Below are 27,356 nucleotides of genomic sequence, written 5' to 3' on the forward strand. Positions count from 1 at the left end.
AGTGCTGAGTAAGAAAATAACCTTCCAATATCCAACAATGAATTATTTGCCTTTGGGCCATTTGTTTATCTCCGCGTGTTCTGATTTTTTACCTGACTGCCCCAATTAGACTAAATATGTTTGTAGAGTAAATACTGAAATAACCTAATCAAAGTAACATTCCCAGCATCATCTGTCATGCCACTCCACAGTCTTACTGATTACCCTGAACAGCATAAGGAAATAAAGTGGGATGAGGTAAAACAAAAAGTACCATGATTTTATCCTTCCTAATGAGTTAGTCTTCAGACATCTCCAATGATTCTATTATTTTAATCTATCACAGGCAAAAAAGATACAAATGCAAATTGTACAGGCCACAGTATCCTAGCCAAAGTGTGTGGCTCACTGATGCTTATTAATTAGTATTTCAAGAAAATAGAAAAAAAAATTCTCATTATGAGAGCCAATATTATGTTTCTCTTTGGAATCTACTCCTTATGAACTTATTGTGGTGGTGTAAAAGAATGTAGAAACTGGCTTTCTGATTCAGATGTCTGTGCATGCATGCACACAAAAACAGTCTGCATTTTCCTTGCTGCTACTGAAGTGTCAGCTTTGGCTTAATTTTATTATCACTGAGAAATATGCTCCTCTGACTTCATCTGACCTTTAAGAGAGCTGCCTGCTAATGCTAATAGCATGCTGCTGTGTCTCGAGCATACCATGAAAGAGACTGGCTGTTAGATATGCAGTGTACCCTCAGTCAAGGAAAACCTTTTTAACTCTGAGCAGTGACAGGCAAACCATTGGAGATTTGAGGTTCTGTTAAAGCACCCCAAATGGCTGATTTCCCAAACCTTACCAAACCTCTTTGGTCTTTTAACACAGAAGTCTGGCAATAACAGATGTGAGAATTTGTGTTTCTTGCTTTGCTGTATTTGGTTGATTCAATATTATTTTTTCATGGGAAGTTTCTGGTCCCTCCCAAGCCTGGCCTGCCTGGAACAGTTGCCCTTCCATGGTGCAGATCACGAACACAAGGCCTTCACTTGAAAAAGGAAGTTTAGAGTTCATAAAAGTGAACCAAAGTGGATTAACTTTAATAAAATAGAAACATTAGAGTCCTGACTGTGTGATTTCAATTAAAAATATGTGAGAGACTTCACAGTTACTTCAAAAGTAATCTGATCTAGGTTTAGTTCAAGGACTTGGTAAAGACAGAGCCAGTTCTAATTTTATCTGAGCTGATTCACCTATTTGTAATGGCTGTCCTACGTGCTCTAATAACACAGTCCTGTGGATCTTAAACCAATGCTGTGACATAGGCTTCAGGTTTTTAAGACTCTGAAGAGGTTTTTGTGCTGACAAACTGGCAGCTTGACCAAGCATATCTTACTGGCTCCCATTAAGGGGCACACACTGTGTAGATTCCCTAGGACAAACAATGGGACAGCAGGTAAGACAGTATGGCCCCTAAGGAAAACAAATTATCAGCCAACTCAGAACAAATATTAGAGTATAAAAACAGCTTTACTGTACTAAAGGGAAAGAAAACAGCAGTGTGTTAGAACAAAGTAAAGGATTGCAGAACACATTTTCTGTGAAGACCCAAAAATAGAATTACTACTGACACTATTGTCCATGCCACTGGAAAGGCAGCAGCAGAAGAATAACTAAAACATCAGTCATAAGAACAGAAGACAGGACTGCACAGTTCAATACCTTTCTTTATGCTCCTCCTGTTAATTTTCATTGAATTTTAGTTTGGACAAAAAAAGGAAAGTTTTACAGAATTAGAAATCAAGGGGGTTGACCCAAAGAACATCTGCACCAACATCACCACTTTCTCTCCTCTCTCCCTTTCCACACTCCATATTCCCTGCCAGTGCTTTTTAGCATTGGCAAAGCAGAACTCCTTTGAAAGGCATTGAGGATGATCTTGCATGAGGATGATCACTCAGCCAATTATGGTCAAATACCAGTGGTGAATTTTCTGATGTGGGCACTACTGATGATTTATAGAGACTATTACTGTGGCAGAGAAACATTTACTAGAAACTGGACTGGGGCCACCAATTCATTTCACACAAGCTACTGGAGCAAGTAAAATGTTCTCTTGTCTCATTTCTAATTTGAGCCAAAGTTATTTGGTTCCTTTAAATCAGTGTTTCTCATTAGCCTGCTTTGGGTTCAAAGAGGCTCCTTACAAATTTTGTGACAATTTATAAGGCTTTTAAGCACTTAGTTTAGTCTAGTTCATTGAATAAGGGTTAAAGTAACTGAAACATCACGGTGAAAGATACACAGGCCTTTTTCCAAATTTCTTCCTGTTTTTCTTGGAACATTGCAAAACAACAAAGGCAGTTTAATAACACAAATGGTATTGCTTTATTACTGGATTTCATAATTCTTTCTGACCATTAATATGGGGAACTGCAAAGAAGTCAGCTACAAGTAATTTGGTACATAGATTGACACCCTCTGTCCACAGAGAGTCCTAATGAATAGTAAGAAGAATACATACATAAAATGGATGGAAGCCACCTATCATATTCAACACTGAGGAACTGTATAAGACCCCATCTAGACCCAGAAAATTGAATCTAGACATGAAACAAGTCCCTAGATTCCTACTGCAAGAGCTAGAAATAAGTTTTACTTACAGATGAAGGTATTCTGGAGCCTAGAAGGAAAAAACAGAGCCCTTACCCACTGCATGAAGGAGCATCTCTGCAGCTGAGTGTGGCATCCATCTTGGGATTTGGGGAAACTCCAATACAGATCTTTGCTCCACTTATTTAAGGTGGTGAAGCTTAATTTTTAAAAATACTTTCTTAGCAAATAGATAGAGAATCATTGCCTCCAAAGTTTCCTACTTGAGAGATTTTATTATGTATAAATGATTGACTCACTGCAGACCAGGCTTGAATCTCTGCTGTACATCTCTAGGGATTGTCCTAATTGTGGACATGGATTCAGCTCCCTTCACTTGTTCCACACTGTAATTAAGCTCACCAAGAATACATCTGGCAGGAAAAAAGCCAGGAATGATTCTGTAGCCTGGTGGTCAGGGCATTTCCTGGGTAGAGAAGCCACTGCTTTAAGCTGCTGAGTTGTTTGAAGACTTGGATCTGAATCACTGCATTGAGTGAGGGCCCTGGGCACAGAGCTGCCAGTGGCTGTTTCAGGTTCTAGGTTTTCTCATCTTAACTATAAATTCCTCTTTGAGGCTAACTAGCTTTTCCTGCAGGAGCTGGTAGTGTACACTGCTATAAAAAGTGGCTATTGTGATACACACACACACGTTCCAGCCTGATTTATGCAATTACGTGACTGGGACTGAAATAGAGGACATAATTGCTGGGTTCTCTGTCTTTAAAAATGAGGCTTCTATCAAAAAAAATATCACCCACTGCCTTGCTTCCTCCATCTCTGTGTAAACAGAATACCACAGGAATCTGGATGAGTCAAGTGAAGATCTGGCATAAGTGAGCAATATGATGGTAAATATGATAATGCCATCTTGGATGAATTTAAGCACCTTCCTTCCACACAGTTTAACAAGCACACTCTGGTGATCATGTTCCTCCTCTTTCTCCTCATGCACTGAGGAGCCCAAAGATCAAAGAACCAGAAGAAAAAAAAGGAATAACCAATCTCTCGATTGTTAAATTCTTTCTCCCCTGCAGCCAAATCCAGGACAGTAGGACATTCCAAAACTAAAGTTTACAACCAAATTAAGGAACATCACTACCTATGTTATATAACATGCAATACATAGCTATGGTTTTTTATCATCTGAAGATGCTTCTGAAACAGAACTGCTACTTCAAAGGAAATAAATGAATGTGAAAAATTTAACATTTTAGAATTTTACCTGGAACATGACTGTGAATGTGAGAAGATGACATAAAAATGCATCCTGGCGGTACAGTGTCTCTGCATCAGAGACAGGACAACCCTTGGCTCAGCAAGAGATGAGACATGTATTTCTCATTGGATAAGACAGCCAGACTTTAATCCAGAACATTTGATTTCACAGCTGTAAGCATAAAATTTGCTAAAAAGAAATCCTGAACCCCAGTTTGGAGTGCAATGTTTCAGCAAAGCGAGGTAACCAGATAAGAAAATCCAAACCTCCATTAGGCAAAGGTAAGTCACCATCTGCCAGAATATTTCAGGTCATCTTTTCTCACTCAAACAGCCAACTTCGCATGACTCAAGCTACACACCCTTAGTTTATGTTTGTGCTACAGCAACCAGTGCCTGAGGACAGTCTCCCAAAATGTATTGTAACTGCACAAATAGATTTTGTTCCTTGGTGTGACAGTTAAAGATGAAAGATGACTGTGTAGGTGGAAAGACTGCAGGAAAGCAGTAAAACAAGGAAATGCCCAGGAAAAAAGAGATTATAGTTTTTGGTTGTTCCCCACCCTCACCACAGTTAAGCTTGTTTTTTAACACGAAAATTCTGTTTCCAAGCAGTTAAAAGCCAGTCTCATTGAAATCTGTGTGGTTACACCAATTTACACAGTCTGAGGATCCAGCTCTAAGACCGCTGTTTGTTTGGGATATTTTATTGTAAACTGCTTCATCTTCACAAATAACTCCTCACCATAGGAGCCTCATATGGGCACAAATAATCTCATCTCAGTGGCCATCCATGAGCTGTAATTAAATAACTTATAGTAGGAGTCCTGAGGCTCCTGCCTGGTTTTAATTTGTGTTTTCATTAGAGCAAGTATTGTTATTGTGCAAGTGAACTGCGAGTTCTGCAGCAGGGCCTGAGCTGCCTCTGCAGAACCTCTGTGAATCACAGGCTCTGGCTGAGCTATTACACCCTAAGAAACGAAATGCTGCAGCTCACAATGCACACAGGCCTCTTTAAAGCTACTTGATTTAAAGGAAAGCAACATCCTTATTTCCTTCTTTTACTTTGCTGCCAAGAGAAATAATCATACTAAGCCAGGACAAGGGAAAGCAGCCTTATGCAACAGACAAATGGCACTTGCAAACACATTTGCAAGTCTCGTGATGCTGTTCGAGTAATGCAGGCACAATATCCTTCCTTACAGAGTAAAAAAATAATAAGGATGGTACCAGAAAAATGCACCTTCCAACTGAAACCTGGCAAAGAAAGAAAGCAGTCTGCACATCAGGCCCAGGCTATGCAGTTTTGGTTTAACATCTGCTGCAAGAGTAGCTTTCCTTCCAAAGCCACTGTGGTTATTAATATTGAGAAAATAGGATTATTGTCTGAACAGCACAAAGATGAAAAACTATTTGCAACTGCAAGCTGTCTGCTTATTTAGAAAGCATTCATTTCCTCTTGATACACATGCGTAGAGCAACTTTGGGAAAGCAATATTTTTTAGTAGTTTTTTTATTTCTTTTCCTCCTTGCAGATGACCTGTGATTCTTTTTTTTTTTTAAGTGACAGTAAGCACACAAATTCTTGCATCTTGCCACTACATGCACGGGAAGGGTTTCCAAGTGATTAAATTCAAGGAGTCCAAATCATAATATTAGAATAATAAAGAGTGATCTGGAGGGCTGCCTACCACAGGAAGCTTGCCCTGAAGTACATAAAATCAGCTATTGCCATTACATACAGAGGTAAGTGTCTCTCAGGCTGTTTTTATTTCATACCCTAGCTACAAGGAACTGGAAAACACTTCAAAGGCAAAGTGGATGAAAATACTGGCCCTGATGATGGTTGCTAGGCACCAAGCAATGCAGAGAGGACTACTACTGGCCAAGCTTCAAGTAGATTTAGATATTGTTCTAATGAACATAGAGTGTCATTAAAAACCAAGGTCTGATTTAACCAATTTTGACCAGAAGACTGAAAAAGCAAAATAATTTCACCTTAGTCACATCTTCAAAAACAGATACAATACCCAGGCAGGTGAACTCATCATACTGAATTCCCAAGGAAAGGAAAATTAAATTGCATTCAAGACTCCTCCTGAGCTTGAGTTCAGTGGTTCACTTGCAAAGCACCTGTGGCAGGGGGAGAACCCAAATCCTAACTCATCCTTGCCAGTCAGCACAGCCCCCAGAAGGGACATTCCTGTGTGCCAAGGTGTGCCACACCACGAGGCACTGCCAGGGAGCTGCAATCCCTGTGAGTTCCTCTGGCACAAGCCCAGGCTAACATCTACCTCTCTGAGGCTATTGTTAAACAGAGCAGAGACACAAGGAACTGGAAAATAATCGAGTTTGGAAGGGACCTCTGGGGGTAGTCCAACCCAATCCAGGCTCTGGGCTCAATGCAGACAGAGCAGACTTCAGATCTTTAAACAATTCTGTCCTTAAATAGATTCAGTTTCTGAGTCTTCACAGTTTGGGGATTTTTTCTTTCTTTCTTTTTTTTTTTTTTTTTTTTTTGCAAGTTCAGGTCTTTGATCAAAGTTGGTTTCGTGGATACATGATGTTTCCTCAGCCTTATCTGTCATTTCTCTTCATGCTTTAGATCTAGAAACTGACTGGGAATAAAATAATATCCTTAGTCATCCCAGATTTTGAAACATTAACTTCTCAGTTTTTGTCTATCTGTTCAAAATATTTAGTTCGGACATAGTTTGATTCTGCTGCTCTTATTTTCTCCTTACAGCCTGATTATTACTATAGGTATTTAAATAAAAGCAGTTTTTTAAAAAGTCTACAAATGACCATCACTCCAATCCAAAAAACTCCAAACAATCCTGTGCAAGTCAAGGAGAACATGGAACTGCATCAAACTACAAATACACACAGAGACAAAACTCTGTTCCAAAAGTTTCTTTTTCATGAGGCCATACTAAATTTTTCTATTTAAAAATGGTTTTAATGAACAATTTCTGAAAAAAAAAATCTTTAGGTCATCTGATATTAGAAGCAGAAGTGTCTGTTTAAATATTCAGTTATCTTACATCACTTCTTAAGAGCATTTTATTTTTTTTTTACTTATCTTACCATCTTTTAAAAAATATTTTTGAGACTGTGTCATAAATTGTGCTCCAATCTACTAATGGTGTTTGGATAGAATTTCCACTTTTTAAAGGTTTGTTAAACTCTAATGAATTGGTTCTTTTTCATGATTTATTGTGTCAAACTTAATACCTTTATTTTGTTATTCAATTTACTCTGGTAGCAAAATGCACATAAATGGCCTTCTCCAATTTTATAGTTGAAGTTTTCTCTTGCTTTTTCCATATATCTTTCAACCATATTTGAACGATTTTTCTTCAAGCTTCATAAATGAAACCATGCAAATTGGTCTCAAAACACCTCTCCTAATAAATTAGAATTCCCCTACTTAAAAACTGAATTATTACTAGTTTTCTATGGAGAGGATTGGGCTATGAATTTCAGCCATTATAAACTGGTAACAAAAATGCCATCATTCTTTGAAATAGTTATCTCCCTCCTATCTCCAGCTCTTCACCCAGTTTTTGATCCAGACCGCAGCAGAATCAGCCCAGGAAACAGAAATTTAAATAGATTTTAAACCATGATCATACAGGAGTTTCCATTTTTTAGCTTCTGGCATGTTGTGTCATACTGCTGTTGGTATTACCCGTATTCACTGATATTTGTTACAAAAACCAAAAGTTTGTAAAGCAACTGCTTGAAGCTGGCCTTCTACACCTGTTCTACAGCAGCTAAAGCAGTGGTTTAATTCTCAAAAGTGCTGAGCATACTGCTTCTGCTTGAATTTTCAGAACAAAGATTCAAAGCCATAAGAATTCTTTTTTTTTTTTTCCTTAAGAGTGTGGTTCTCAAAGTTTATTTGACATGCTTTCTTTTCTTTTTCATGATACAGCTAGGAAATTTAACAGGTAAAGCAGAAAAGCCTGACTAAATAGATAAAAGCCTTTATATCAATACTGGAATTCATTGCCACATTCCTCATACATGGACACAAAAATAGCTTTAGTCTTCCTTTTTGGTCTTAATATAAATGCACTGCCATGAGTTTATCCAGAGTATAAATTTTGACATTCCAGATCAAAGACAGCAATATCCAGCCTCCTGAATTTCAAACACAACCACAGGATCAAAGTTTTGCCACCCTGATAAGTTTTAAAAAAGTCAGAAAGAATAATAATCAAAATTATCCTACAAACTCATATCCAGCACAGCCAGATCACTGATCTGGTCAGTTAATCTAGATTGGGTAGGGGCCAGTTTCCAGCATTGCATCAAAAAACACAAAGTCTCCATCATACCTTTGGACAAGGTTGGAAAGTTGTGACCATGTGGAATGCACAGAGATGCAAGGAACTTCACTGACTGCCACAGGCAGTGGGACCCCCTGTGTCAAAATCTGTTGCATAATTAGACTATGATAATCATTAATTTCCTTCATTGGAGTCCAGCTGTCACATTGTTTTATCGGAAGTCCTACAAATTATAACTTTATAAGCATTTCACAAATTTCTGTGCACAGTTATGTGTGAATAAAACAAAAACACTTGTGTTCCTAGCAACATTTTTACCCTTGATGTAATCACATGCTATAAACTTTAAGAAAAACAGAATTAAGGTAAATAATGTTCAAGGTCTTCTTCCTTGTCCTGGCACAAACCAGAAGCTGCCCCCAGTCAATAAGTTAATTTTACCTAATGTAGCTGGAAGAGTGTCAGGCCTGTCAAGGAGATGGACGTGGTCACACCTCTCCTCTGCCAGCTGCACAGCTTCTCCAAATCACTTGTCACGCTCAAAGAAAAGATGCAAGAGTCCGTCTTAATCCACTGCAGCGTCACACCATAAAGTCTTCAGGACAGTGACTCACTGCAGTGACTGATGTTGAATGATTACACTGTTTGATTTGAATCTCTCTGGATCCAGAAGAAAAATCTCCTTCTCCATCCTGGTCCTAAACCAACATTTTATACCATGTAAATCTGTAACAACAAATCTCCCACCAAGGTTTAGACTTGAGGAATGGGATGAAGAATTTAGTGTCTATACCTCTCTTGCTTTAAGAGGTCAAGGAAGGCAGGAGAAGCAGAGCTGCAAAGGCCACAAAATGAGAGTGCAACTTATCATGAAGATTCCATTCTAAATTGCTAGTTAAAAGGTTTATTTTCTTTTTTTTTAAACAAAGTTATCATAACTCATGGTTCTTTAAAAACTATGTGCTGTTCAATCTTGAATTGTTATCCACCTGTAGAGTATCTAAAGGCAATGAGAGATTAGAGCCTTAAGCCTATTGTTCCTTCTCTCAACCAAGTCCACTTCCCTGATTGACTTTTAATTCCTACACCACAAAATTGAAAACTCTTTGTAAATTAAAAAACATAAGCCTTTGGCCACAGTCTCAAATCAATCACCCAGAAATTAATTTCAAAATGCTGTGGCTACATCCATGATCCTTGGTGCTTAATCAGTTTAAGGTATGACAGCTCTCAAACCTTAAATCACAAAACCTAAGGAGGTGTGGGCACAAAGAGAACCTAAACACAGAATGTAAGCAGAAAAATTACAGAAAGTGGACTGGTTAATTATAGGGGGCATTTTCTTCCCTTCTAATCCCCAGTGAGCCAGAATGGACCTAAACACCCAGGTTCTGAACACTGGCCAGCAATGTAACAAAGTCATGACATCTATTCCAGGCAGAGGGAAAAGGTCCATAAAGATGACAAAATCCCACTTTATGGGATTATTTTTTTGGTTGATTTAGTTTGTTTTAAAGTTACTTTGTCCTATTCTGATTTTTTTTCTCTTGTGTTCATTAGATGCAGGTGAAAACATAGCTATCACAGGTGAGCTATTTTTGTAAAGAACAAAAAATTTCCAGTGATATTTTTATATTCTAAAATGCTTTCTTTAGAGGCAGTGGTACTTTATTGCACTTCTAGACGTGCAAGAAGCATCAAAACACCTCTTCTTCCAGTTGTTCTGTATCAGAAAAAGTACCTTAAAAAAAGATTAACTTCAGTTTTACACTGACAGATACAGTGCTATGACAGAGTATTACTAAACCCTCTCCTTCTGTTTTGGTAAATTTACACAGCTTAAGAACCTGAAAATGTTCTGTAACCTCACTTATTCTTAAAAATAGGCTTGTAAAGCAGTAATTGCTATGATATCTGCCACTTGCTTTGATACATGGCTCTGGCTTCAAGATAGCTCTCGATATACAGATAAGCTCACAGATATCAGCTTGTATTGGCAGATAACTTCTCTGCTCTCCTTGTGAAAAGGAACCTAGAACTTGGGGAAAACTGCTCAAGTCACACAGGACTGCTTCTTCCAAGCACTACACTGGAAGATTTGGGGCAGGGATCAGCTTTTGTTCTTTGCAATGGGGTTGGGCCTGGCTCTGAGGCCTGGGGCAGCTTTGGTTCTTTAAATCATTTCTCTGCAGTCTGATGGCAGGGATGGCACACACAGATCAATCTGTGCCTGCTCCACACTGCTGAGGCAAATGCTCTGTGCTGCTCCAGTGTTATTTCACTCCAGAGAGCAAAGCTGAGATGACAAGACTCACTTCAATCTGAATTGATATTCAATCTGAATAGATATTGTATATTCTCAGCAGGATACACAAAATGCTTCTAGAATCAGCTCTAGCCCACTGAAATTCAAGCTGCTGCTTCAATTCTGACAGCCTGCTGCTGCTGCACTGCTTTCACCTGAGCAGGGATGGCCACAGACCCTCCTCATCCTCCCAGGCACAGCAAATGCTGATCCATGGGCAGAACTCACATTTTGCCAGCCACAAAATGTTCACATCAGTAATGAAGGGGCATAGAACCTCTCAGAGCATCAACATAATGTACAAACAGTGAACTGATTCACAATTGTTAACAATTCCAAAATCCATATTTGTACATTATCTTGCTCGTGTTATTTGATATAGTTCAATGCTGCCTAAAAAAATCAGATAAATATTAATAAATGCAGCTTCCTTCTCTTTTCCAAAAAAGTTCTTTCAATAAACAAGTGCATAATTTTACTGCTAATGACTATTTATCTGATAATGACATAATTTAATTTGGAAAGGAATACAGAAATGTTTACTTCTCCAGTTTTCAATTAGTCTCTTAAAAAATGCCTATCAGTGATACCACACAGAGCCTTCTCAGAGCCCATAGTGCTATTCACATAATTTAGGTCACATATATTTTTACTGGATTTATTTGTGCTGGTTGAATTAGGCCTATCAGCCTGAGTCACTTACCGGAAAGTTTCAACTCAAGGATTTTTATAACCATTTTATAACTCCTTTGTCCTATGTACTATCAGAGTCTTTTCAAAAGTGTATAATTAGTGTTCTTAATAGAACTGAACTGCTTTTCATAGAATCACTGTATGAACTATTACTAAAATGACAAAGGCATTGTCATGATACATACACTTATAATTTACAAGTGCAGAATATTATAACCCCTCGTGGATGACACTTATGTGGGTTCTGTGACCTTCTCATGACATTGCTAAAACTGTTCTCTTTAAGAAGCAGCAGACAGGACCTGATACCTGTCCTAACTCCAAGTATCTGACTCTGGAATGAAGGCAAATGTAAAGAAACAACAAACATATCACTATTTCCTTATTAGCTGTGACAGGATTATTGTTTTCACATCACAGTTCTATTCCCAGAGAAGTTGTGAAAATAGGAATGATATAACAAGAAAGTATCTGGTCAGACTTCTCAGCCATTAAAAAATAAAAATAAAAATTAAAAAAATTTCAGAGTTTGAATTCAGGTAAAGTGCAAGAAGTGAATGTGGTGACCTGAAGAACCATTATAGGATCCCCTTAATCCTGTGGGATGTGTTCCTATATCGCTGTCCTGTTTTTAATGTGGGGTTTCCCAGAAGTTCAATGATCCAAGTAGTGGCCTGTGCTAATCATCCTCTAGATCTGCAGATACAGAGGGCACAATGGTCAATTGGAAGCCAAGTAGATCCAATCACAGATTAGGTAACACAGCAGATTTGCTTACCCATCTTAAGAAATTCACAACTGTAATTCCAAATTGCACTGGCGTCTTTTAACATCCTCAGGAAATGAGTAGCAACTGATAGCAGTCCATAAAAGAAACCTTATCAACAAAAGATGAATTTAACAGCAAAATTTTACAGAAGTACAGAGAAAAATATCTCCATTTGCAAATGCATCAGTGTCTGGATTCTAATGGCATCCTGGTGATAAATTAGCCAGCTAAAAACAATTTTTCAAGTTATTTTTACCAGCTTTCAGGATAGTTTTGCTGAACTGTCTTCCTAGAAAATCTGAGAATTGCCAAAAACTAATGCAAAACCAGCAGGATAATTTCCAGCATAAAGAGTCAGCACCCAGACAACACCACGAACTGACCTAGATGCCACAGGGCTCATGCCAGGCTAGCTCCTGGGCCCAGAGAAATTCCCTTTCATTGCTAATACAGAGGGTGAATGCACTCCCCTCCAACTTCTGCTATAGCCAGCTTTGAATTGGTTCCAGTACCATCTCTGCACAGTGGCGAACTGGCTAGGCCACCGTGCAAAAATGTCAGCCTGTGCTGTGCTTCCTCTCCACAGAAGTGGCAGGACTGAAAGGGAAGCAGGAACCTTGTAAAAACAGGGTAGGACACCCCAGTGTGAGCAGAGCTGGCACTTGTTGGTGCTGTGTGTGAGCACTGAGCATAGCTTGTTCTCCTAAGCTGTCTTCTAAGGAAGCTCCCCAGTCAGGAACTTTATTGGAAAGACTGAGAGGATTCTGCTCCAGCAAGGTTTCTGAGGCCTTAGAGGGATCCATTTTTTCAGCTATCTGGGACACTTATATCTGGATTCAGAGTGGCTGGGGAATTGATGAAAATAGGGACAGTATCTAGACCATGCTGCTAGGTCTGTTTTCCTTGGAGAGAGGCTGAAATGTCTTGGGTCCTGCCATCTCCTTTACAGTCCTTGTATGTGACTCTCCACTAAAAGCTCCTTGAAATAAAGCTACTGAAGGACATCATGAACATAACAAAGTGTCACAAGTCTGATGCTGAATTGTCAGCTTCTTTGTGAACCTACATTGCCAAGACTAAAGCAGGGTTCACAGTGCCATTTCGCAGATTTCCAGTTTCTCTTGCTTAACTGCAGTGTGAAAACAAAATTAGATTTAAAGATACATGTTTTGAATATAGGGCTATATCACAAATGAACAAACCAACAGTCAAATTATCTCACTTCCCCTTAATTTCTAGCTGAACTTGCCACCTCAGCTTAATATCACTCTTTTAACTCTTTGTACCTTCCTGAGATGAAGAATTTTTGCTGAAAATTCTTTCACAATTACTAAACTCCCAAAACAAACATTTCCCTATTTAACAAGAAGACCACTTTTACAATACATGACAGCATCCTGAAAGATTCAGGAGAGCACAGAATTTAGTTTTGCTCTTGGAAATGCCAAGGTAATACACATATGATCAGCATTATCACATGGATAATGTGCTAATGTGATTGGCAGGAAGGTCTGGTGTGTTTGGTTTACAAGATGTGGCTTTAGACCAGCCTAATTATAAACCTACTGAGAGGGAATTAAAGGCATGCTCTTGGGAAGAATTCTCCCAATGTGAAGGGATGCAGAAGTAGGAAATTCCCTGTAAAGGGTTTTACCTGTCACAATCAGATTTCATTTTCCAAATTCACTCAGATCCAAGTCCACAATATCCATGAAGCCAAACTTTATTACCAACAAAATCAGCAGTTTGAGACAAAAGTGCATTTTCAGATGTCCATCTGAGTTTGGTGGTCCCTACATTACTGTCTCAAGGAGAACATCTCAGTTGACAACCTTGAACCTTCCTCTTTCCTCAGTTTAATCACAATAAAAAGCCACAAATCTTCAGCTTCACTTAAAATTATGTTCTCTTAAACCAAACTGAAAGGCCAGGCTGGATGGGCCTTTGGGCAACCAGTGTCCTTGGCCACCACAGGGACATTGGAATTAGAGGATCTTTAAGGTCCTTTCAAACATTGGGATTAGAGGATCTTTAAGGCCCCTTCCAACCCAAACAATTTTTCCTCTATGAAAACTCAAGGACAGCTGATCTTAAAAGACAGATTTTCAAAATACACTGGTCCCTTTGCTTTCCTTCTCTTCCCCTCCATGCCAGCTGAAGGTTGGCCACAAAGCCATAAAGCAAAAAGCATTGTACTCTTTCTGTATTTTGAGCCCCAAAATTCTGGTTTTCAGGCTCCCTTCACCACTCAAAAAAAGACTTCATCTAACTCAAATCTCTGCCTCCAGGAGCGACCAAAGTCAAAAACCAAAGGGAGATCAATGACATGACAGGCTTGTACCTCTCCTTCATCCTTCTCCCAGCCTCCAATTATTTTCAGCTCAGGGAATTTCCTCAGCTGGATGCAGTTTATCTAATTACTAATCCTCAATGGACCTGCCTTCCAAATTCTTGTTCCACTCTCCCCTGGAGTTAATGTAAACTTTCTGCATTTTTATACAACAGTAACACTTCAGACTAAACCTCTTGCTTGTTCTTGGAGTAATGTCAGAGGGGAAGAGCAGGAAGAATGAGTCATTCCTGTCTCCTGACTCAACTTTTGTCCAGGAATGCTATTTTTCTGGGAGGCTACAGGGAATAGGTGGGAACTACTGCTCCTTGTATAAGTCAGTCATTCAGCTCCCAAGTGCAATACTTCATTTTAATAAGCTATCAAAACAAAAGGTTTTACTGAAAGTCATAAAAGGCTGCTTAAAGATGGAAGCTGACCAACACATAAAGCCTATAGACTTCTCCAATTCACTGAAAGCAGATTGGAAAATGAACTTTTGCTCACTGAAACAAAACATCACCAAGTAGCAAGAAAAAACCTACTCAGAACTCAACCTATTTATCAGCAGTTCAGAGTAAGATTATTTAACAAACTACTTTTGCTGTTGCAGGATTGAGTGTTTCAACAAAAAAAAATATTTAGGTTGAGAAAGACTCAACAACCAGCATATCTGTAAAATACCACAGACTCCATAATCTAGAACAAATCTAGGAGTATTTTTTTAACAGAAAATGATGAGGCAATGAGCAGACTTTCATTTCTAAGTAAATAACATCCATGTGAGAATACAGTGTTTTGTTTTCCTCCTTGCCTCTCTCCTCCATGTTCTAGCACTCAGTGATGGAAGCAAAGACAAGTTGAAATCACTATATGCCATCAAGGCAAAACTGTCCCTGACAGTCTGGCATCATGCCCAGGATTTTACTCACTCCATGACGAGTGGTGTTCTCTTCAGCTCAGATTTATCCAGCCTCATCAATAAATACCTCAAGCATGGTCATCTGATGGGCATGATGAGATTAGATTCCAAAACATTTAGGGCTGTATATTTCAGTATGGTAAAGAAAATGGCAAATATCCTGAAGCAGGAATTTCTTTTCCTTACATTAAATGTCTGAACAAATTGTTGTACAATCCTTGATGGCCAGGCATGACATGAGGGCTTTTAAAAAATTTACTCAGTGTTTTTTCTGTGTATTATTCTGTGAACCATTTTCTGCTCAGTGTTTGCTTTGTAATCATCACCCCTTTACTCACTTATGTATGACATGGGAGAATATCTGTGTCTTATCTGTGTCTTATCAAACAAGATCTGGATTTGCTTACAAGCTTTCAGACCTTGCTTTTCTGAATCAGACCAGGGGATCTAAAATAACAGGTTTTAATGTGGCAAGCAAACAGAACAGACTCAAAGCTCACAATCAGTCTCTTGCTCTGCAGTCCAATTAAAGCATATTTGCTGATAGCAGAGGAGAGTAACTCCATAATCACTTGTGTGCAGTACAGGGCTCCAGGTACAATGGAGAGAAGATGGAGAGACATGTCAGGAGTAGCCAAACAGCAAAGGAAACACAACATTTTGTTTACAAGCTGTTCAAGTGACACTCACACCCACTGAGATCAACCTGCATGTTTCCAATTTTGCTGAAGCAGGGCAGGCTTAAGCGTATTTATCAGAGAATTGGGAACTATTGAACAATCAGTCTCAGCATAGCCAAAAGCAAAGGCATGAGCTTGGGATCCAGGAGCACAGGTCAGGCTTATCAAACTCTTATTACAAATTGGAGAGCAGCAGTTTCTCAGGGCAGCTTCCAGATCACATCCAAGGTCAACTCAACACTAGCATCAGGGCACAGCCTTTGGATAACATGGCTAATAAGATTCCAGGATGCCCAATGAGTTATTAGCTTCTTTGCTGTGCTAGTGACAGCAAAATCAAAAGCTTTGTCTACCTACAGTGGCCTTCAAACATAATGAGTGTTTTCAGGAGAAAGAACAAAAATAATTATCAGCATCAGGAAATAGTGAGAACCAATGAAAAAGTTACAGCCCTTGCAATACAATCAAGCATAACCTGTCAGAATTTACATGGAGTTAAGAAATACATTTTCATTCTCTGTGTAAATTTGTAGAGAAGAAGAGGAATGTATGGAGGAAAAAAGCCCTCTCTATTTTTTCAAGTTATATCATCCTTTAACAGCTTTCAATTAGAAGATTGCTCTTACCAGTACATTATAAACATCATCCCTTTTCTTGATAAAGCAGTTATAGCATGAATTTAAATGACCAGCAGAAAGCAACACTAGAGGCCTGAAATCATCACCTCCCACTTTAAAATACAGTCTGATCTATGGAATTTGCCTAAAAACTTGGAATTTGTGCTCACCTCTGGGTCCTGCTATGGTCTCGTTCATTTGGTCTCTGCCTAATCCCACAGGGTCAGACACACTTTCAAGAGGTCATAGGCCACTTTATTTTAAGCAGTTCAATGAAAAAGGAATAATTTTCAGCTCCCTATGGATTTTCATGCTTTCAAGAGGTCAAAGGCTCTGCAGAGCCCAGTTTGCCTTCTGGGCTGGAACAGTAAAGGCACATGAGTTTCTGTAGCCAGCGGCACCCAGAGCAGCATGAACTGATCCACACATGCAGATGCTTCGATCAGAGGCAGCTTTGAACACTGCTGACCTCAGCTCAAACAGTGCCCAAGGGAGAGCACTGCAGGGCCTCACCTGCTCTGCTCCAGAGGCAGAGCAGCCTTCTCTCCTATCCAGGCTGCTGAGAGGACCTGCTGCCCACCCCAGTGAGACAGGAGGGGAGGTGCAAGGCAGAGGGAGAGGCTCCCCTCCTGCACATGCAGCTGCTGCTGTGTCTGCATGCAAGGCAAGGGAGCAGCTCCAGCCTGGTGCCTGTGCCCTGCACTTGTGTCAGTACCACTGGCTGCTGCTGGAAAAGACTGGGAATGACAGGGAAAAGACCTAGCTCTGACAATTACACAGCCTGCCAGTGAGAGCTGTGGTGTGACTTGCTATGGGCATCACCCAGAAACATCAAAACCTTCACCCACAGGAAGAGCTCAGAAGCAGAGCCCAGCAAAGGCAGATCCATGCTCTTCGTAAGTTCTGCTTCAATGAAATGGTTCAATAGAGGCATTAAGAAAAAAAAATAAAGCCCAAGACATACTGAAGAACCAGTGACACAAAAATCCTACTTGGGAAATGTCTAATTATTTAAGAATTGTTTATGACCAGTGAAACTTTTCTTTGTATATTATTAAAGAGCAGCAGTGGACACACAAACTGGCAGATGTGTCTGGCTTATGTCTGGGTGATGGAAGGACGGAATGAACCACTGTTTAAAACCTGTTAAAACCCTGTTTTAAACACACTCCTAAATTCACATCAGAACCCAGAAGTGCTAGCTGTGTACCATGGAAAATGACCAGAGTAACTAAGATGAACTGAGGGAAACCCATGAGCAGCAGCCTGAACACAAGCTGTGATCTGTCTCAGTCTCCTTTTTCAATACATATTGAAATGTAGTGAAAGCAAAGGTAAACATTCCCAAAGGGAACTCTCAGCCAGGACTGAATTTATTTCAAGAGCTATTTACCAGAAGTATTTCCAGGGTTTTATCAGCAGTTACTTCTCTCAAATACCACACTGCATTTCCCTTAGATTAGCTCCTGCTCTTTTGTACTGCTCAGTCCCTCATATTGCCATATCCTCTGTACAAGGACTGTTAAGTGCAAGCTCAAAATTTAGCAGAATTGGGCCTTCTGAAAGTTACAAATGCATTTCTGCATTTATTTTTCCCCCCCTTTTTCTTTCACTCCGTAAGATTTCAGTACAGAAAAAACATCAAAAATACTCAAACATTATCATATTCACAGCCTCTGAAAGGCTAAAACGTTCAACTTTCCTTCAGTTGCTTCCTCCTTTTTTCCCCTATGAGCTGTCAAATTCTTGCATGATGTATCAAAAGAAAACAAAGCAGCAGCAGTGCTGGTTTTATCCTAGGGACAAGGAAATTGGAGATCAAGCTGATCTGGACATCAAGATTTATATCCAATATTTTTTTAAAAAGCTGAAACTGGAATGTCATTTTTAAGCATGTAAAATGTAGTAAACACTTAATTTGAGTAAGTAAAGGGCAATGCTGGAACATGAACTGCTATAAACAAGAATTTATTTATGTCAGGAGGAAAGCATCACACTCCTGAGATGGATAAAAGTTGTGTAATTGTCAGATGAGAAGTAGGATTCAATGAAAAGAAGATCTATTAAAAAGCCAGTGACTTGTTTCACAGCTAAAACTTGGTTCAGGTTGAATAAGGAAGGAATATATCATGGTTAATGACTTACAACAATTAGCATACAAGTTGTTTGGGTGAAAGGAGATTTATGAGATATTTGCTGGTCCATGTCAATGCAGCATAAGTTGTAAACCACAGCTGCACATCCAGCCCAGGCATCTCCATGTAGGTGTCAGCTTTTACCTACTGCTCTCCCTGCTTGGACACAAAGCACTTTTTTCACAGAAAACCCCAGATGAAACTCCAGTATCACCCACATTGATTGATTTGCACATGATTATTCAGTATTTGCACAAGCAAATGCCCAGTTGGGTTCTTGGACTCAGAAGGCACCTGAGGCATCTAGCAGAAGCAGGAAGCTGGAATTCCTCTATTTCCTTCCCTTTGTGGCAAGGACAGCAGTGATTTTAAAGAGCAGAAGCAGCAGATTTGCTTGTTGTACAGCAAAACAATCCTTAGCAATTAAATTCCCCAAGACCTGTCACCACAGTGACACCAATCCTGTGCATGAGACCTTCCTTTGTCATTGCCATGATTTAGCCACTGCTATAGAAGCTGTGCATTCCCTTTGATGCTATTTCAATTCACATTTTTCATCTCAGCCAACTGCTCCTGAAGGGCATTGATGTGCCTTTTGTACAGATTCAGGCATTATCTTGATGACCATAATGAGGAGAAGCTTTCTGTTTGTTTATTTTTAAATACAAGTTTAGATTGTGAAACAATTATACAACTAGATCTTGAAAAAATCTTTTGTGACCACATGTTTGCCTGCATAATCTCATCTAAACAGGGATTCTTGTTTAAAAGTGACTCAGACAATAAAGCCACACAAGGATAACAGCCCTGTAAGAGGTTTTCAATGGATAAAAATAACAATAATAAAATTACATGCAAGTTCCGCTTTTTTGTGAGGTTTTATATTTGAGGGTATGTAATAGAACTGAAACATTTTAAAATGTCCACATAAAAAGCATTCACCATGCTACAGATCAAAGAGTTGTAGTAAAAGATTAAGCACATTTATTGCTAAGTAGAAAAACATTTCAACATACCAGACGAAGATAACCATATGCAAAAGACGTTTCCTTCAGTTCCTAATATAAGCTACCTAAATATAAATTTTACAAGCAACAGACAAGAAGACACCAGCAGAAGATGATGAATTCCAAAAGCCCCAAGCTCTCCACCAGTGCAAGTTTATCAGGACAGCCTGAAAAACAGCTGCACACTTGCCAACACAGCCAGCCAGGGAAGCACACACATCTCATTTCCATTCTGGAAAGCTTCTGCTGAGGGAGCTGGGCACCTCACACGTGCCATTGCCAAATTCAGCACACAGGGCTAAAGGTGCTGGCACCCCTGCTAGAGAGGCTGGAAAGGAGCTGTGCCAGCAGCTGTAACCCCAGGAAGGCAACAGCTTTCAAAGGTGCCCCTCTGGCTGCTCAGTGTTCAAGCTCTGTATGGGTAAGCTCACCACGAGCACCAAGACATCCATTTGCATCTCATGTCTATCAAACTTTACAGCTATAAAAGTGTCTCCACTGAACAAAATATGCATTCCTTGGTGTCCCAGGGATCATCACAAGCTGTTAAGGTTGTGGCAAACACAGCTGCTCAAAGATGGTCCAGCTCCCTTGCCTAGGCTTAGCTGAAGCAGAACTTGCTGAGGGTCTCTCCAGGAGATAACCTGCTGAGCCAACCTTGCAGCATCTGCCAGAAATGCAGCACACTGCAAAGGCATCAATGGACACTTCCTGCTGCTTGCTGGAAGGCTTTGCCTAACCAGTGGTCTCTCAACATCATATTCTTCATCAAGAAGTATCTTTGCTAATTCTTCATGGGAATTGTACAAGCAGGAAAAGAAATTTCATTCCATAAGGTTATATATTGACAGTATCAATTATATTGTCCAGCATTTTTGAGGTGAAATCCAAGAATGGTCTCACTTTGTTTTGAGACTGTCTGTCATTCAGCCAGGAGGACTTAAGAGCTGCTATGACATACAGACCCTCATGTTTTAGGAGTTAGAAAGCACAGGAAAAAATAGGAATTGTCCTTGAGAGGAACAGCCAGTCAAAACTCTGACAACCACACAAAACATTCCTGCCTTTTGGCAATTCTGTCCCTTGGCAAGCAGCACATCCATTATTTTACTTCTGAGGGAGCTATGAAAAGTTTTTGGGGTTTTTTCTAGTTTGAACAAGTCCATGAAGCATTGCCTTTAGAGTCAATGATTTTGTACACGTCAGCAAAGCCCAATGTTCCAGCAATTGTTTGTCAATGGCATGCACTGAATTAGCGGATGGCTTTTGGTGACAGCCAAACTCCAGTGAAGTCAATGAGAAGCTTGCCTGACTTAGAATGTGGTATAATACAAACTATACATAAAGGAATATAAAGGTGATAAAGGAATGTAAAGGAATTTAAAGGTGATATGTAACACGCCCGATGGAATTTCTAGATTTTCTAGATGCTTATTTCCTTCCCAATGTCATGAAAAGATTCTGAAGAGCTCATGAACAGAAGTCAAACATCCTAAAGACTTATAGAAGGATAAGGATACTTATCCTTATCTTTATGCATTGTCCTTTTTGTATCAAAAAGGACAATACAAAAATGACCTGCCATTTTGAAAATTTCCACTGCTTCTAAAAGACTGTTACTTTTGCAGTAGCAGGAATTAGAATACAGTGAAAAATATCACTACTTAAATACTCTTATTTGGCCTGCTTCCACATTTTTTCTTTCTAAAACAGGTAAAATAAGTGGTAAAGAATCCAAATGAAACAAACACACACAAAAAAGCTACACTGAACCTGATGTTTGATAAACAAGAATAATTACCACCTGAAAAAAACCCCCACTTGTTAAGATTTAGAAAGCCTACACATAAAGAAAACGGTAATCAGAGCTGTCTACAAAAATGGGATAAATGGTTTCATGTTTGGACTAATTCAGTAAACTTGCCATCAATCAGAACCAAAACATACAACTAAAATTTCAAAATCACCTACACAGAAACATACAGCCGACAAATTTCAAGTTGCTCTTCTCACGGGGTTTGATTAGTTAGTGGAACAGTTTATCATTCTTTGCATTTTGCACAGCTTACAGCCCTACTGCAAGTGCATATGAGTGTCCACAGCTACTGCTGGAGTTCAGACTCACTGGGAAGAACAATGATTTCAAAAGCAAATGGCTCAGCCTAGGAGACCAAGGTATAGAGAATGAAGCTAAAAAAATGAGATAGAATGTGCACTGGGATTAATTACTTGGTTACAGAGTCCAAGTTTAGGAAGAAAAAGGGAATTCAAGAGTAAAATTAACAAGAGAAGCAGTCAGGAAGCTGAGTAAGCAGAGCACTGAGGTCAAATGAGAAAACAGGTGGGAAACATGAAACCACTCTGGAAGGGAGACTGCAGTTAGGAGGAAAATGGAAAAGGGACAATTCTGTTAGAATGTGTACTGGAACAAGGAGAATTACTTGGCAAGGATTATGAATTTAAAAAGAAAAAGAAAGGGAGGGACACAGCCATGAGAGATCTCAGATCCCATGAAGAGATGGCAAACACCAACAAGCACAGACTGGATGAGGACTCTGGGGCCACTGGTACAAATAGAAGCTCAGATTTGGTCAGGACTCTGAACCCAACAGCTTGCTCCTGCTAGTAATACATATATCAGTCTCTGCTTTACCATTTTCATCCCCACAAAGCCTAGGAAATGACGTGAATATGTTAAAAAAAAACAGCAAAACACCTACTTTTTACATTTCTCTTTAGTTTTTACATTTCTCTTCTAGTTCTTGACTACTATCTTGGAATTTACTGTTAGGGATTTTGTTCTTTCTTTAGTCTTTTCTACAGTATTTCTTGTAATGGTGTGATGGAAAAATTAAGATGGCAATTTGTCCAAGGCCATACAGCTTTCCAATACCAGGACCAGAACACAAGTTGAATGCCTCCCTCTTAAACCCCATGCTTATTCTTCCACCCTGAGCTTCTCTGCAATCAGGGTGCTGAGTATCACCCTGTCAGAAGCAGGGTTTCTGACAACTTTGGGAAATGTTGAGCCTAAATTCCATTATATTCGGCTTCCTCAGAATCACACAGTGATTCACAATCTTTCTGGAAGAAACCCTCAAGGACTTTTTGGCACAATTTCCTTTCTTCTCAGCCTGACTCCAGCCCCTTTCCAGCCGCCTCAGCGTCGTTTTTCCAGCTCCTGTCACTCAGCCCTCCACGCTCGAGCCCTGTAACTGTGTGAGCTCCCCCAGCTGCAGCAGGGCTGGCACCAGGCCCAAGGTAATAAACCTATCAGAGCTCATTAGCTCGGTGTGCACTCTGTCCCTCACCCCCCGTGCTGTCATCCTCTGCTCGCTCACTGCCTGGGAACTGGCACACATCAGGGTCAGGGCACCGATACAGCAGAACCAAAAGCTTTTGTGCAATGCTCTTCCCCACCCTTACCCAGAAAAGCCATCCTTTCTGTTACCAACACTCTCACCCCTACTTCGCTCCCTAACACTTCCTGATTTCACATAAGAAAAACGAAGCCTGTTTCATGGGGTGATTCTAGAATTCTCTGATACAAAAATTGCTGAAGTTTGTTATGACAACGTATAGAAATGTAATAGATAGTCACATCCACATGCCAATGTAATAGATAAACAGTGCAATGTAATAGATAGTCACAATATATAGTTTTTTAAAAAAAATTAAAGCAGCTTTCTCTTTTCCTAATACAGGAATCCCCTGTTCTACATAATGACCAGGTATTAAAGCAGCCATACTTCTAAAAGGCAAGCTCCCTTTCCATTGTCAGACACAAACACTGGCTGGCACAAGAACTGAGAAGCAAGCAGAAATCCCATCTTTCTTTTCACAGAGTCCTTTTTGAGGTTTAAAAAAATCAGCCTGAATGTGACATCCCATTTTTTATAAGCTCACATATAAACACAAGAGATCTCTCTTTACATTTAACTAGAGTACAACAGGATTTCCCTCCTGTAAGAAGGACGAGGAAGGGAAAGCAGAACTATCAAAGCAACAGCAGGAAGATTTCCCTGCTCTTTACCCAAAGCATAAACAACCAACAGAGCTGCCTTCCCTGGAACGTGTTGTAAACCTTGGTCTTAACCTCATTATGTTATCACCAGGCTGTGACACTGACCAGGCTTGTGCCATTTGCAGCTGCCAGTAAAGTGACAGAGGCATTTTCCTCTCAGCTTCCTATCTTAGGCAGTCTATAGTTTTATTCCTAAATGTATGTTATCTCTGTCCTAATGCATAATTGCAGGGATAACAAGCAGAAAGCCTCTGTATCAGTCACAGCCTCTGCTGCAGACTGACTTTAATTCCCCTCAAACCAGCTCCAATTTTTCTGGTTGCATTAACACACAACTGTTCTTTGCAGAGAGTTATACATGAGCTTGTTTTAATTGTGAATTTAAATTAAGTCTCAGCATGTTCATTAATACAAAAAAAAAATGCACCTAATACAACTGCCCTCCATCTGTGTAAGTTCAATAGTTTTCCAGTGCTTTCCAGTAGCAATAGTTTTTAGTTACTTTTGCAGTAACACTGCAGAAGTAACACATTAAAACTGCTGAACCAATTTCAAGCATTTTTTGTGAGTACATTATACTACCCTGGCATATTTCTTAAAGCCAGTGACAAAGACACTGCAGTGAGCATAAAAATAGGAAATGTGGGGTTTAGGATAAGTGTTCATTTCAAAACTGAATGGGCTTCACAGTTCAAGTTACTGTCCCTAGACTTGATAAAAGAGGCCTGAAGATTTATGGGAATTATTATTGTAGGAAGAGAGATTGCAGAGAAACAGGCAGAATATCTGTGTGGCATTAAACCTAAACTTGTAAAACACAACCCTGGCTATTCACAACTCCTGGCTAATGCAAAAGGGAAGGAATTCTTTACTGGGCTCTTCTGTTTCTATTTCAATGCTCACCACTGAGGCATCATATCAAACAGGTCGTGCAGCTAAAGACAAATGGAGACATGGAAGAGGTCACCGGTGTCGTTCAGGTACACGGGGAAGGCACACAGCACTGCCTGTGCCTTGTGTGACCAGTGGCTGGTCTCATGTGAAATCCACACACAGCAATTATTTGTCAAGCATTATTTAGGCATCATTTTTCTACTTTTACAGAGAGAAGGAAAAAGGGCACTCACATAACCCAGCATTCCTCTTCCTTCCCTCACCACCCTCTACTCCATTAGCTTGTAGAAGGCAATTGATTGAATTTTGACCTCAGTCACCAAGGAAAATGTTATTTGAAAAGTTATGATGAAACTTTGGAGAAGGAATACTCTGAGCCTAAAGCAAATCTGGCAGCTTATTGGAAAATTGTTCTGGCACTTTCAGAGCTTGTAAAACAGTTACTGCCCATCGTGTTTTCTGTAGATAGTTTCTCGTATCTCAAGAAATTAGAGATTTCTCAGGAAACCAGGGATGTGGGAGCTCCTGTGGTAGCTTTAACCTTAAACCAGCTAAATGGCAACATGAAAGTGAATCAAGAGTTCTGGGCAGCTAGAAAGATTCTGTATGCATTCAATCACCTTTCTGCACAGTACACACATCTGTGCATAACCCACATGCACACACTGCGCACACAAACTCCTTGCCTGTGTCACATTACAGCCTTTGCAGCCCTCAACTTCATGGCTACAAAATAAATCTGATTGTGAAATAGATGCTCACAGGTAGAAAAAAAATCAAAGATGAAGTGATTACATGAGCTTTTACAGGAACACATTATTAAACCCAGCCTCTTTCCAGTCCCTTCCATGTGCAGTTTGGCTCTTTGACAGTGAGGTCCCACTCTTGTACAGTTCCTGCCTGATGGAATAACTGTGACTCTCATCTATTCTTTCATTCCATTCCAAAACACAACTAACACATTTTTTCACCCTTATCTCACCCATTTGCCCCCCATTCCCTCCCTTTTGCTCTGGACTTCACTCACAGAATGCAGCAGAAGCTGTATACTCAGGCAGTGTGCTCCTCAACAGCAGTGTACACATGCCAAGGGATAAGTATGTAAACTGAGAAAGCAGCAACAAAACACACAAAACCCAACAGCAGCAAACACAGACCAACAGGAGAGCACAGCCTACTGAGCAGCCACAGCTCCAGGCTTTTCTCTATAACGTAGAATGATCTTGGCTTCACAAGTCTACACCAAGTATCCAATTTTCCAGTTTTAATTATTTTTGCCATGAAGACACAAAAAACAAAGTGGAGTCAAGCAGATTACTCATTTAACTTCCTTCTTCCCCTACTTCTGTGAAACAGCTATTTAGGTAAATTAACAATTCCTCCTCATCCTCAAGGCTCTAACATGTCCATACTTCCCTGAGATGACAACTCTTTCTTGGCTAGGTTTTTTTAAACTCCACCAACAAATAACACCGGAGTTTTTACAGACATTCTAAATGATGCAAAAGATGTCTTGGAAAACAGATGCAGAGTGGAAACTCAAATCACAAGGTGCACATATTTCTTGGTAGCAGAACAGTTTCAATGCATCTTGTTCAATTACAGAGATACTTGCGGCCTGGTTTTAGCCAGCACTCTCCTCACTGAATTGAGGCACATCCCCACAACCCAATTAAGCTCAAACCAAATTGTGAGTCCTCTAACCTTCAAATGTGCTTCATTTTCCTCTTTGAACCCTGCAAGTCACAACACGCAACGAACGTACCTGTTAGCCTCACCAGGAGATCAACCGAATGTGGTTTTAATTAAATAAAATACAGTAATTTTTGGGAGGTGCCCTACTGAAGTTTTTTAAATACACACAGCACAACTCATCATTGTTAAACACTAAGTCACACCAACAAAGAACAGCCAAAGAGACACAAGACCAACTCATGTGTAGTGTAAATGTAGAGAGTAGTTAACAATCACTTACCACCTCCTGCTTCTCTTTTTGTACTTCTTTAAGGAGTTACAGTGCAAATGCACCACACTACAAATTTTTTGCTACCTTATTTTTTTAAGCATAGAAGTATTGTTTCAGCAATTCCTGAAGTTTGCAACGTGTTTTCTAAAACTTCAAGAGAGATTTAATCAGATGACTGACTTCCAAGAGCAGCATGAATCTTTTTTAATACAGTGTCTGTCAGCCACCCCAGTTGTTGCTACTTTAGAACTATGGCTTTTGTTCTCCTCCACTGTTGCTCTAAAATTTCTTAAGTCTCAATAAATTTTATTCAGGAAATAGCATCCCTGCTCCTAAACTCTGGGAGTAAGTTTTCATCCTGAGTCAACCTGACAAGTAGGAGATTTATTCACATATTTGAGAGGGAAAAAAAATGCTTTCTGCTAATTCAGTGAACTGTGTTCCAGAGCTGGTTTGTGTTTCGCCCTTACTGAACAGAATTCTTTGCTATGGCTTCGTGCTAAGCCAAAAGTAAACACTCTTCCTTTTTACACAGACAGCTCAATCCCAAAGTACCAACGCTGGCATCAGTGGTGACAGATGAAAAGCTATATTCCCCAAACAAGAGGGAATGATTAAAAAAACAACAACAACTAAAAATGTAAAAAAACCCTGCAAACCAAACAAAAACCACCAAGTGCACAAATATTGTTCAGGCAAATCAATGCACGTGTCTGAAATGCAAATAATAATCAGTCATCAATCACCTGAGAGGAGGACAGCACCATTTTCACAATGGCACACAGTAAGACAAAAACCACCAGATTAAAATCCCTGATTAAAAGATATCTCCCACAAATACCTGCAGGTTAAAATTTACCAAGCCCAT

The 27,356-nt window shown here is 39.7% G+C and overlaps 1 protein-coding gene across 1 annotated transcript in view; it reads right to left on the reverse strand.

Annotated features, from left to right (window-relative positions):
* CACNA1C (calcium voltage-gated channel subunit alpha1 C) overlaps positions 1–27,356 on the reverse strand; it is a 416,271-nt gene that overhangs the window by 355,934 nt on the left and 32,981 nt on the right. The window lies entirely within an intron of this gene.

The sequence above is a fragment of the Molothrus aeneus genome, chromosome 5, assembly GCF_037042795.1.
Source record: "Molothrus aeneus isolate 106 chromosome 5, BPBGC_Maene_1.0, whole genome shotgun sequence".
Lineage (NCBI taxonomy): Eukaryota > Metazoa > Chordata > Aves > Passeriformes > Icteridae > Molothrus > Molothrus aeneus.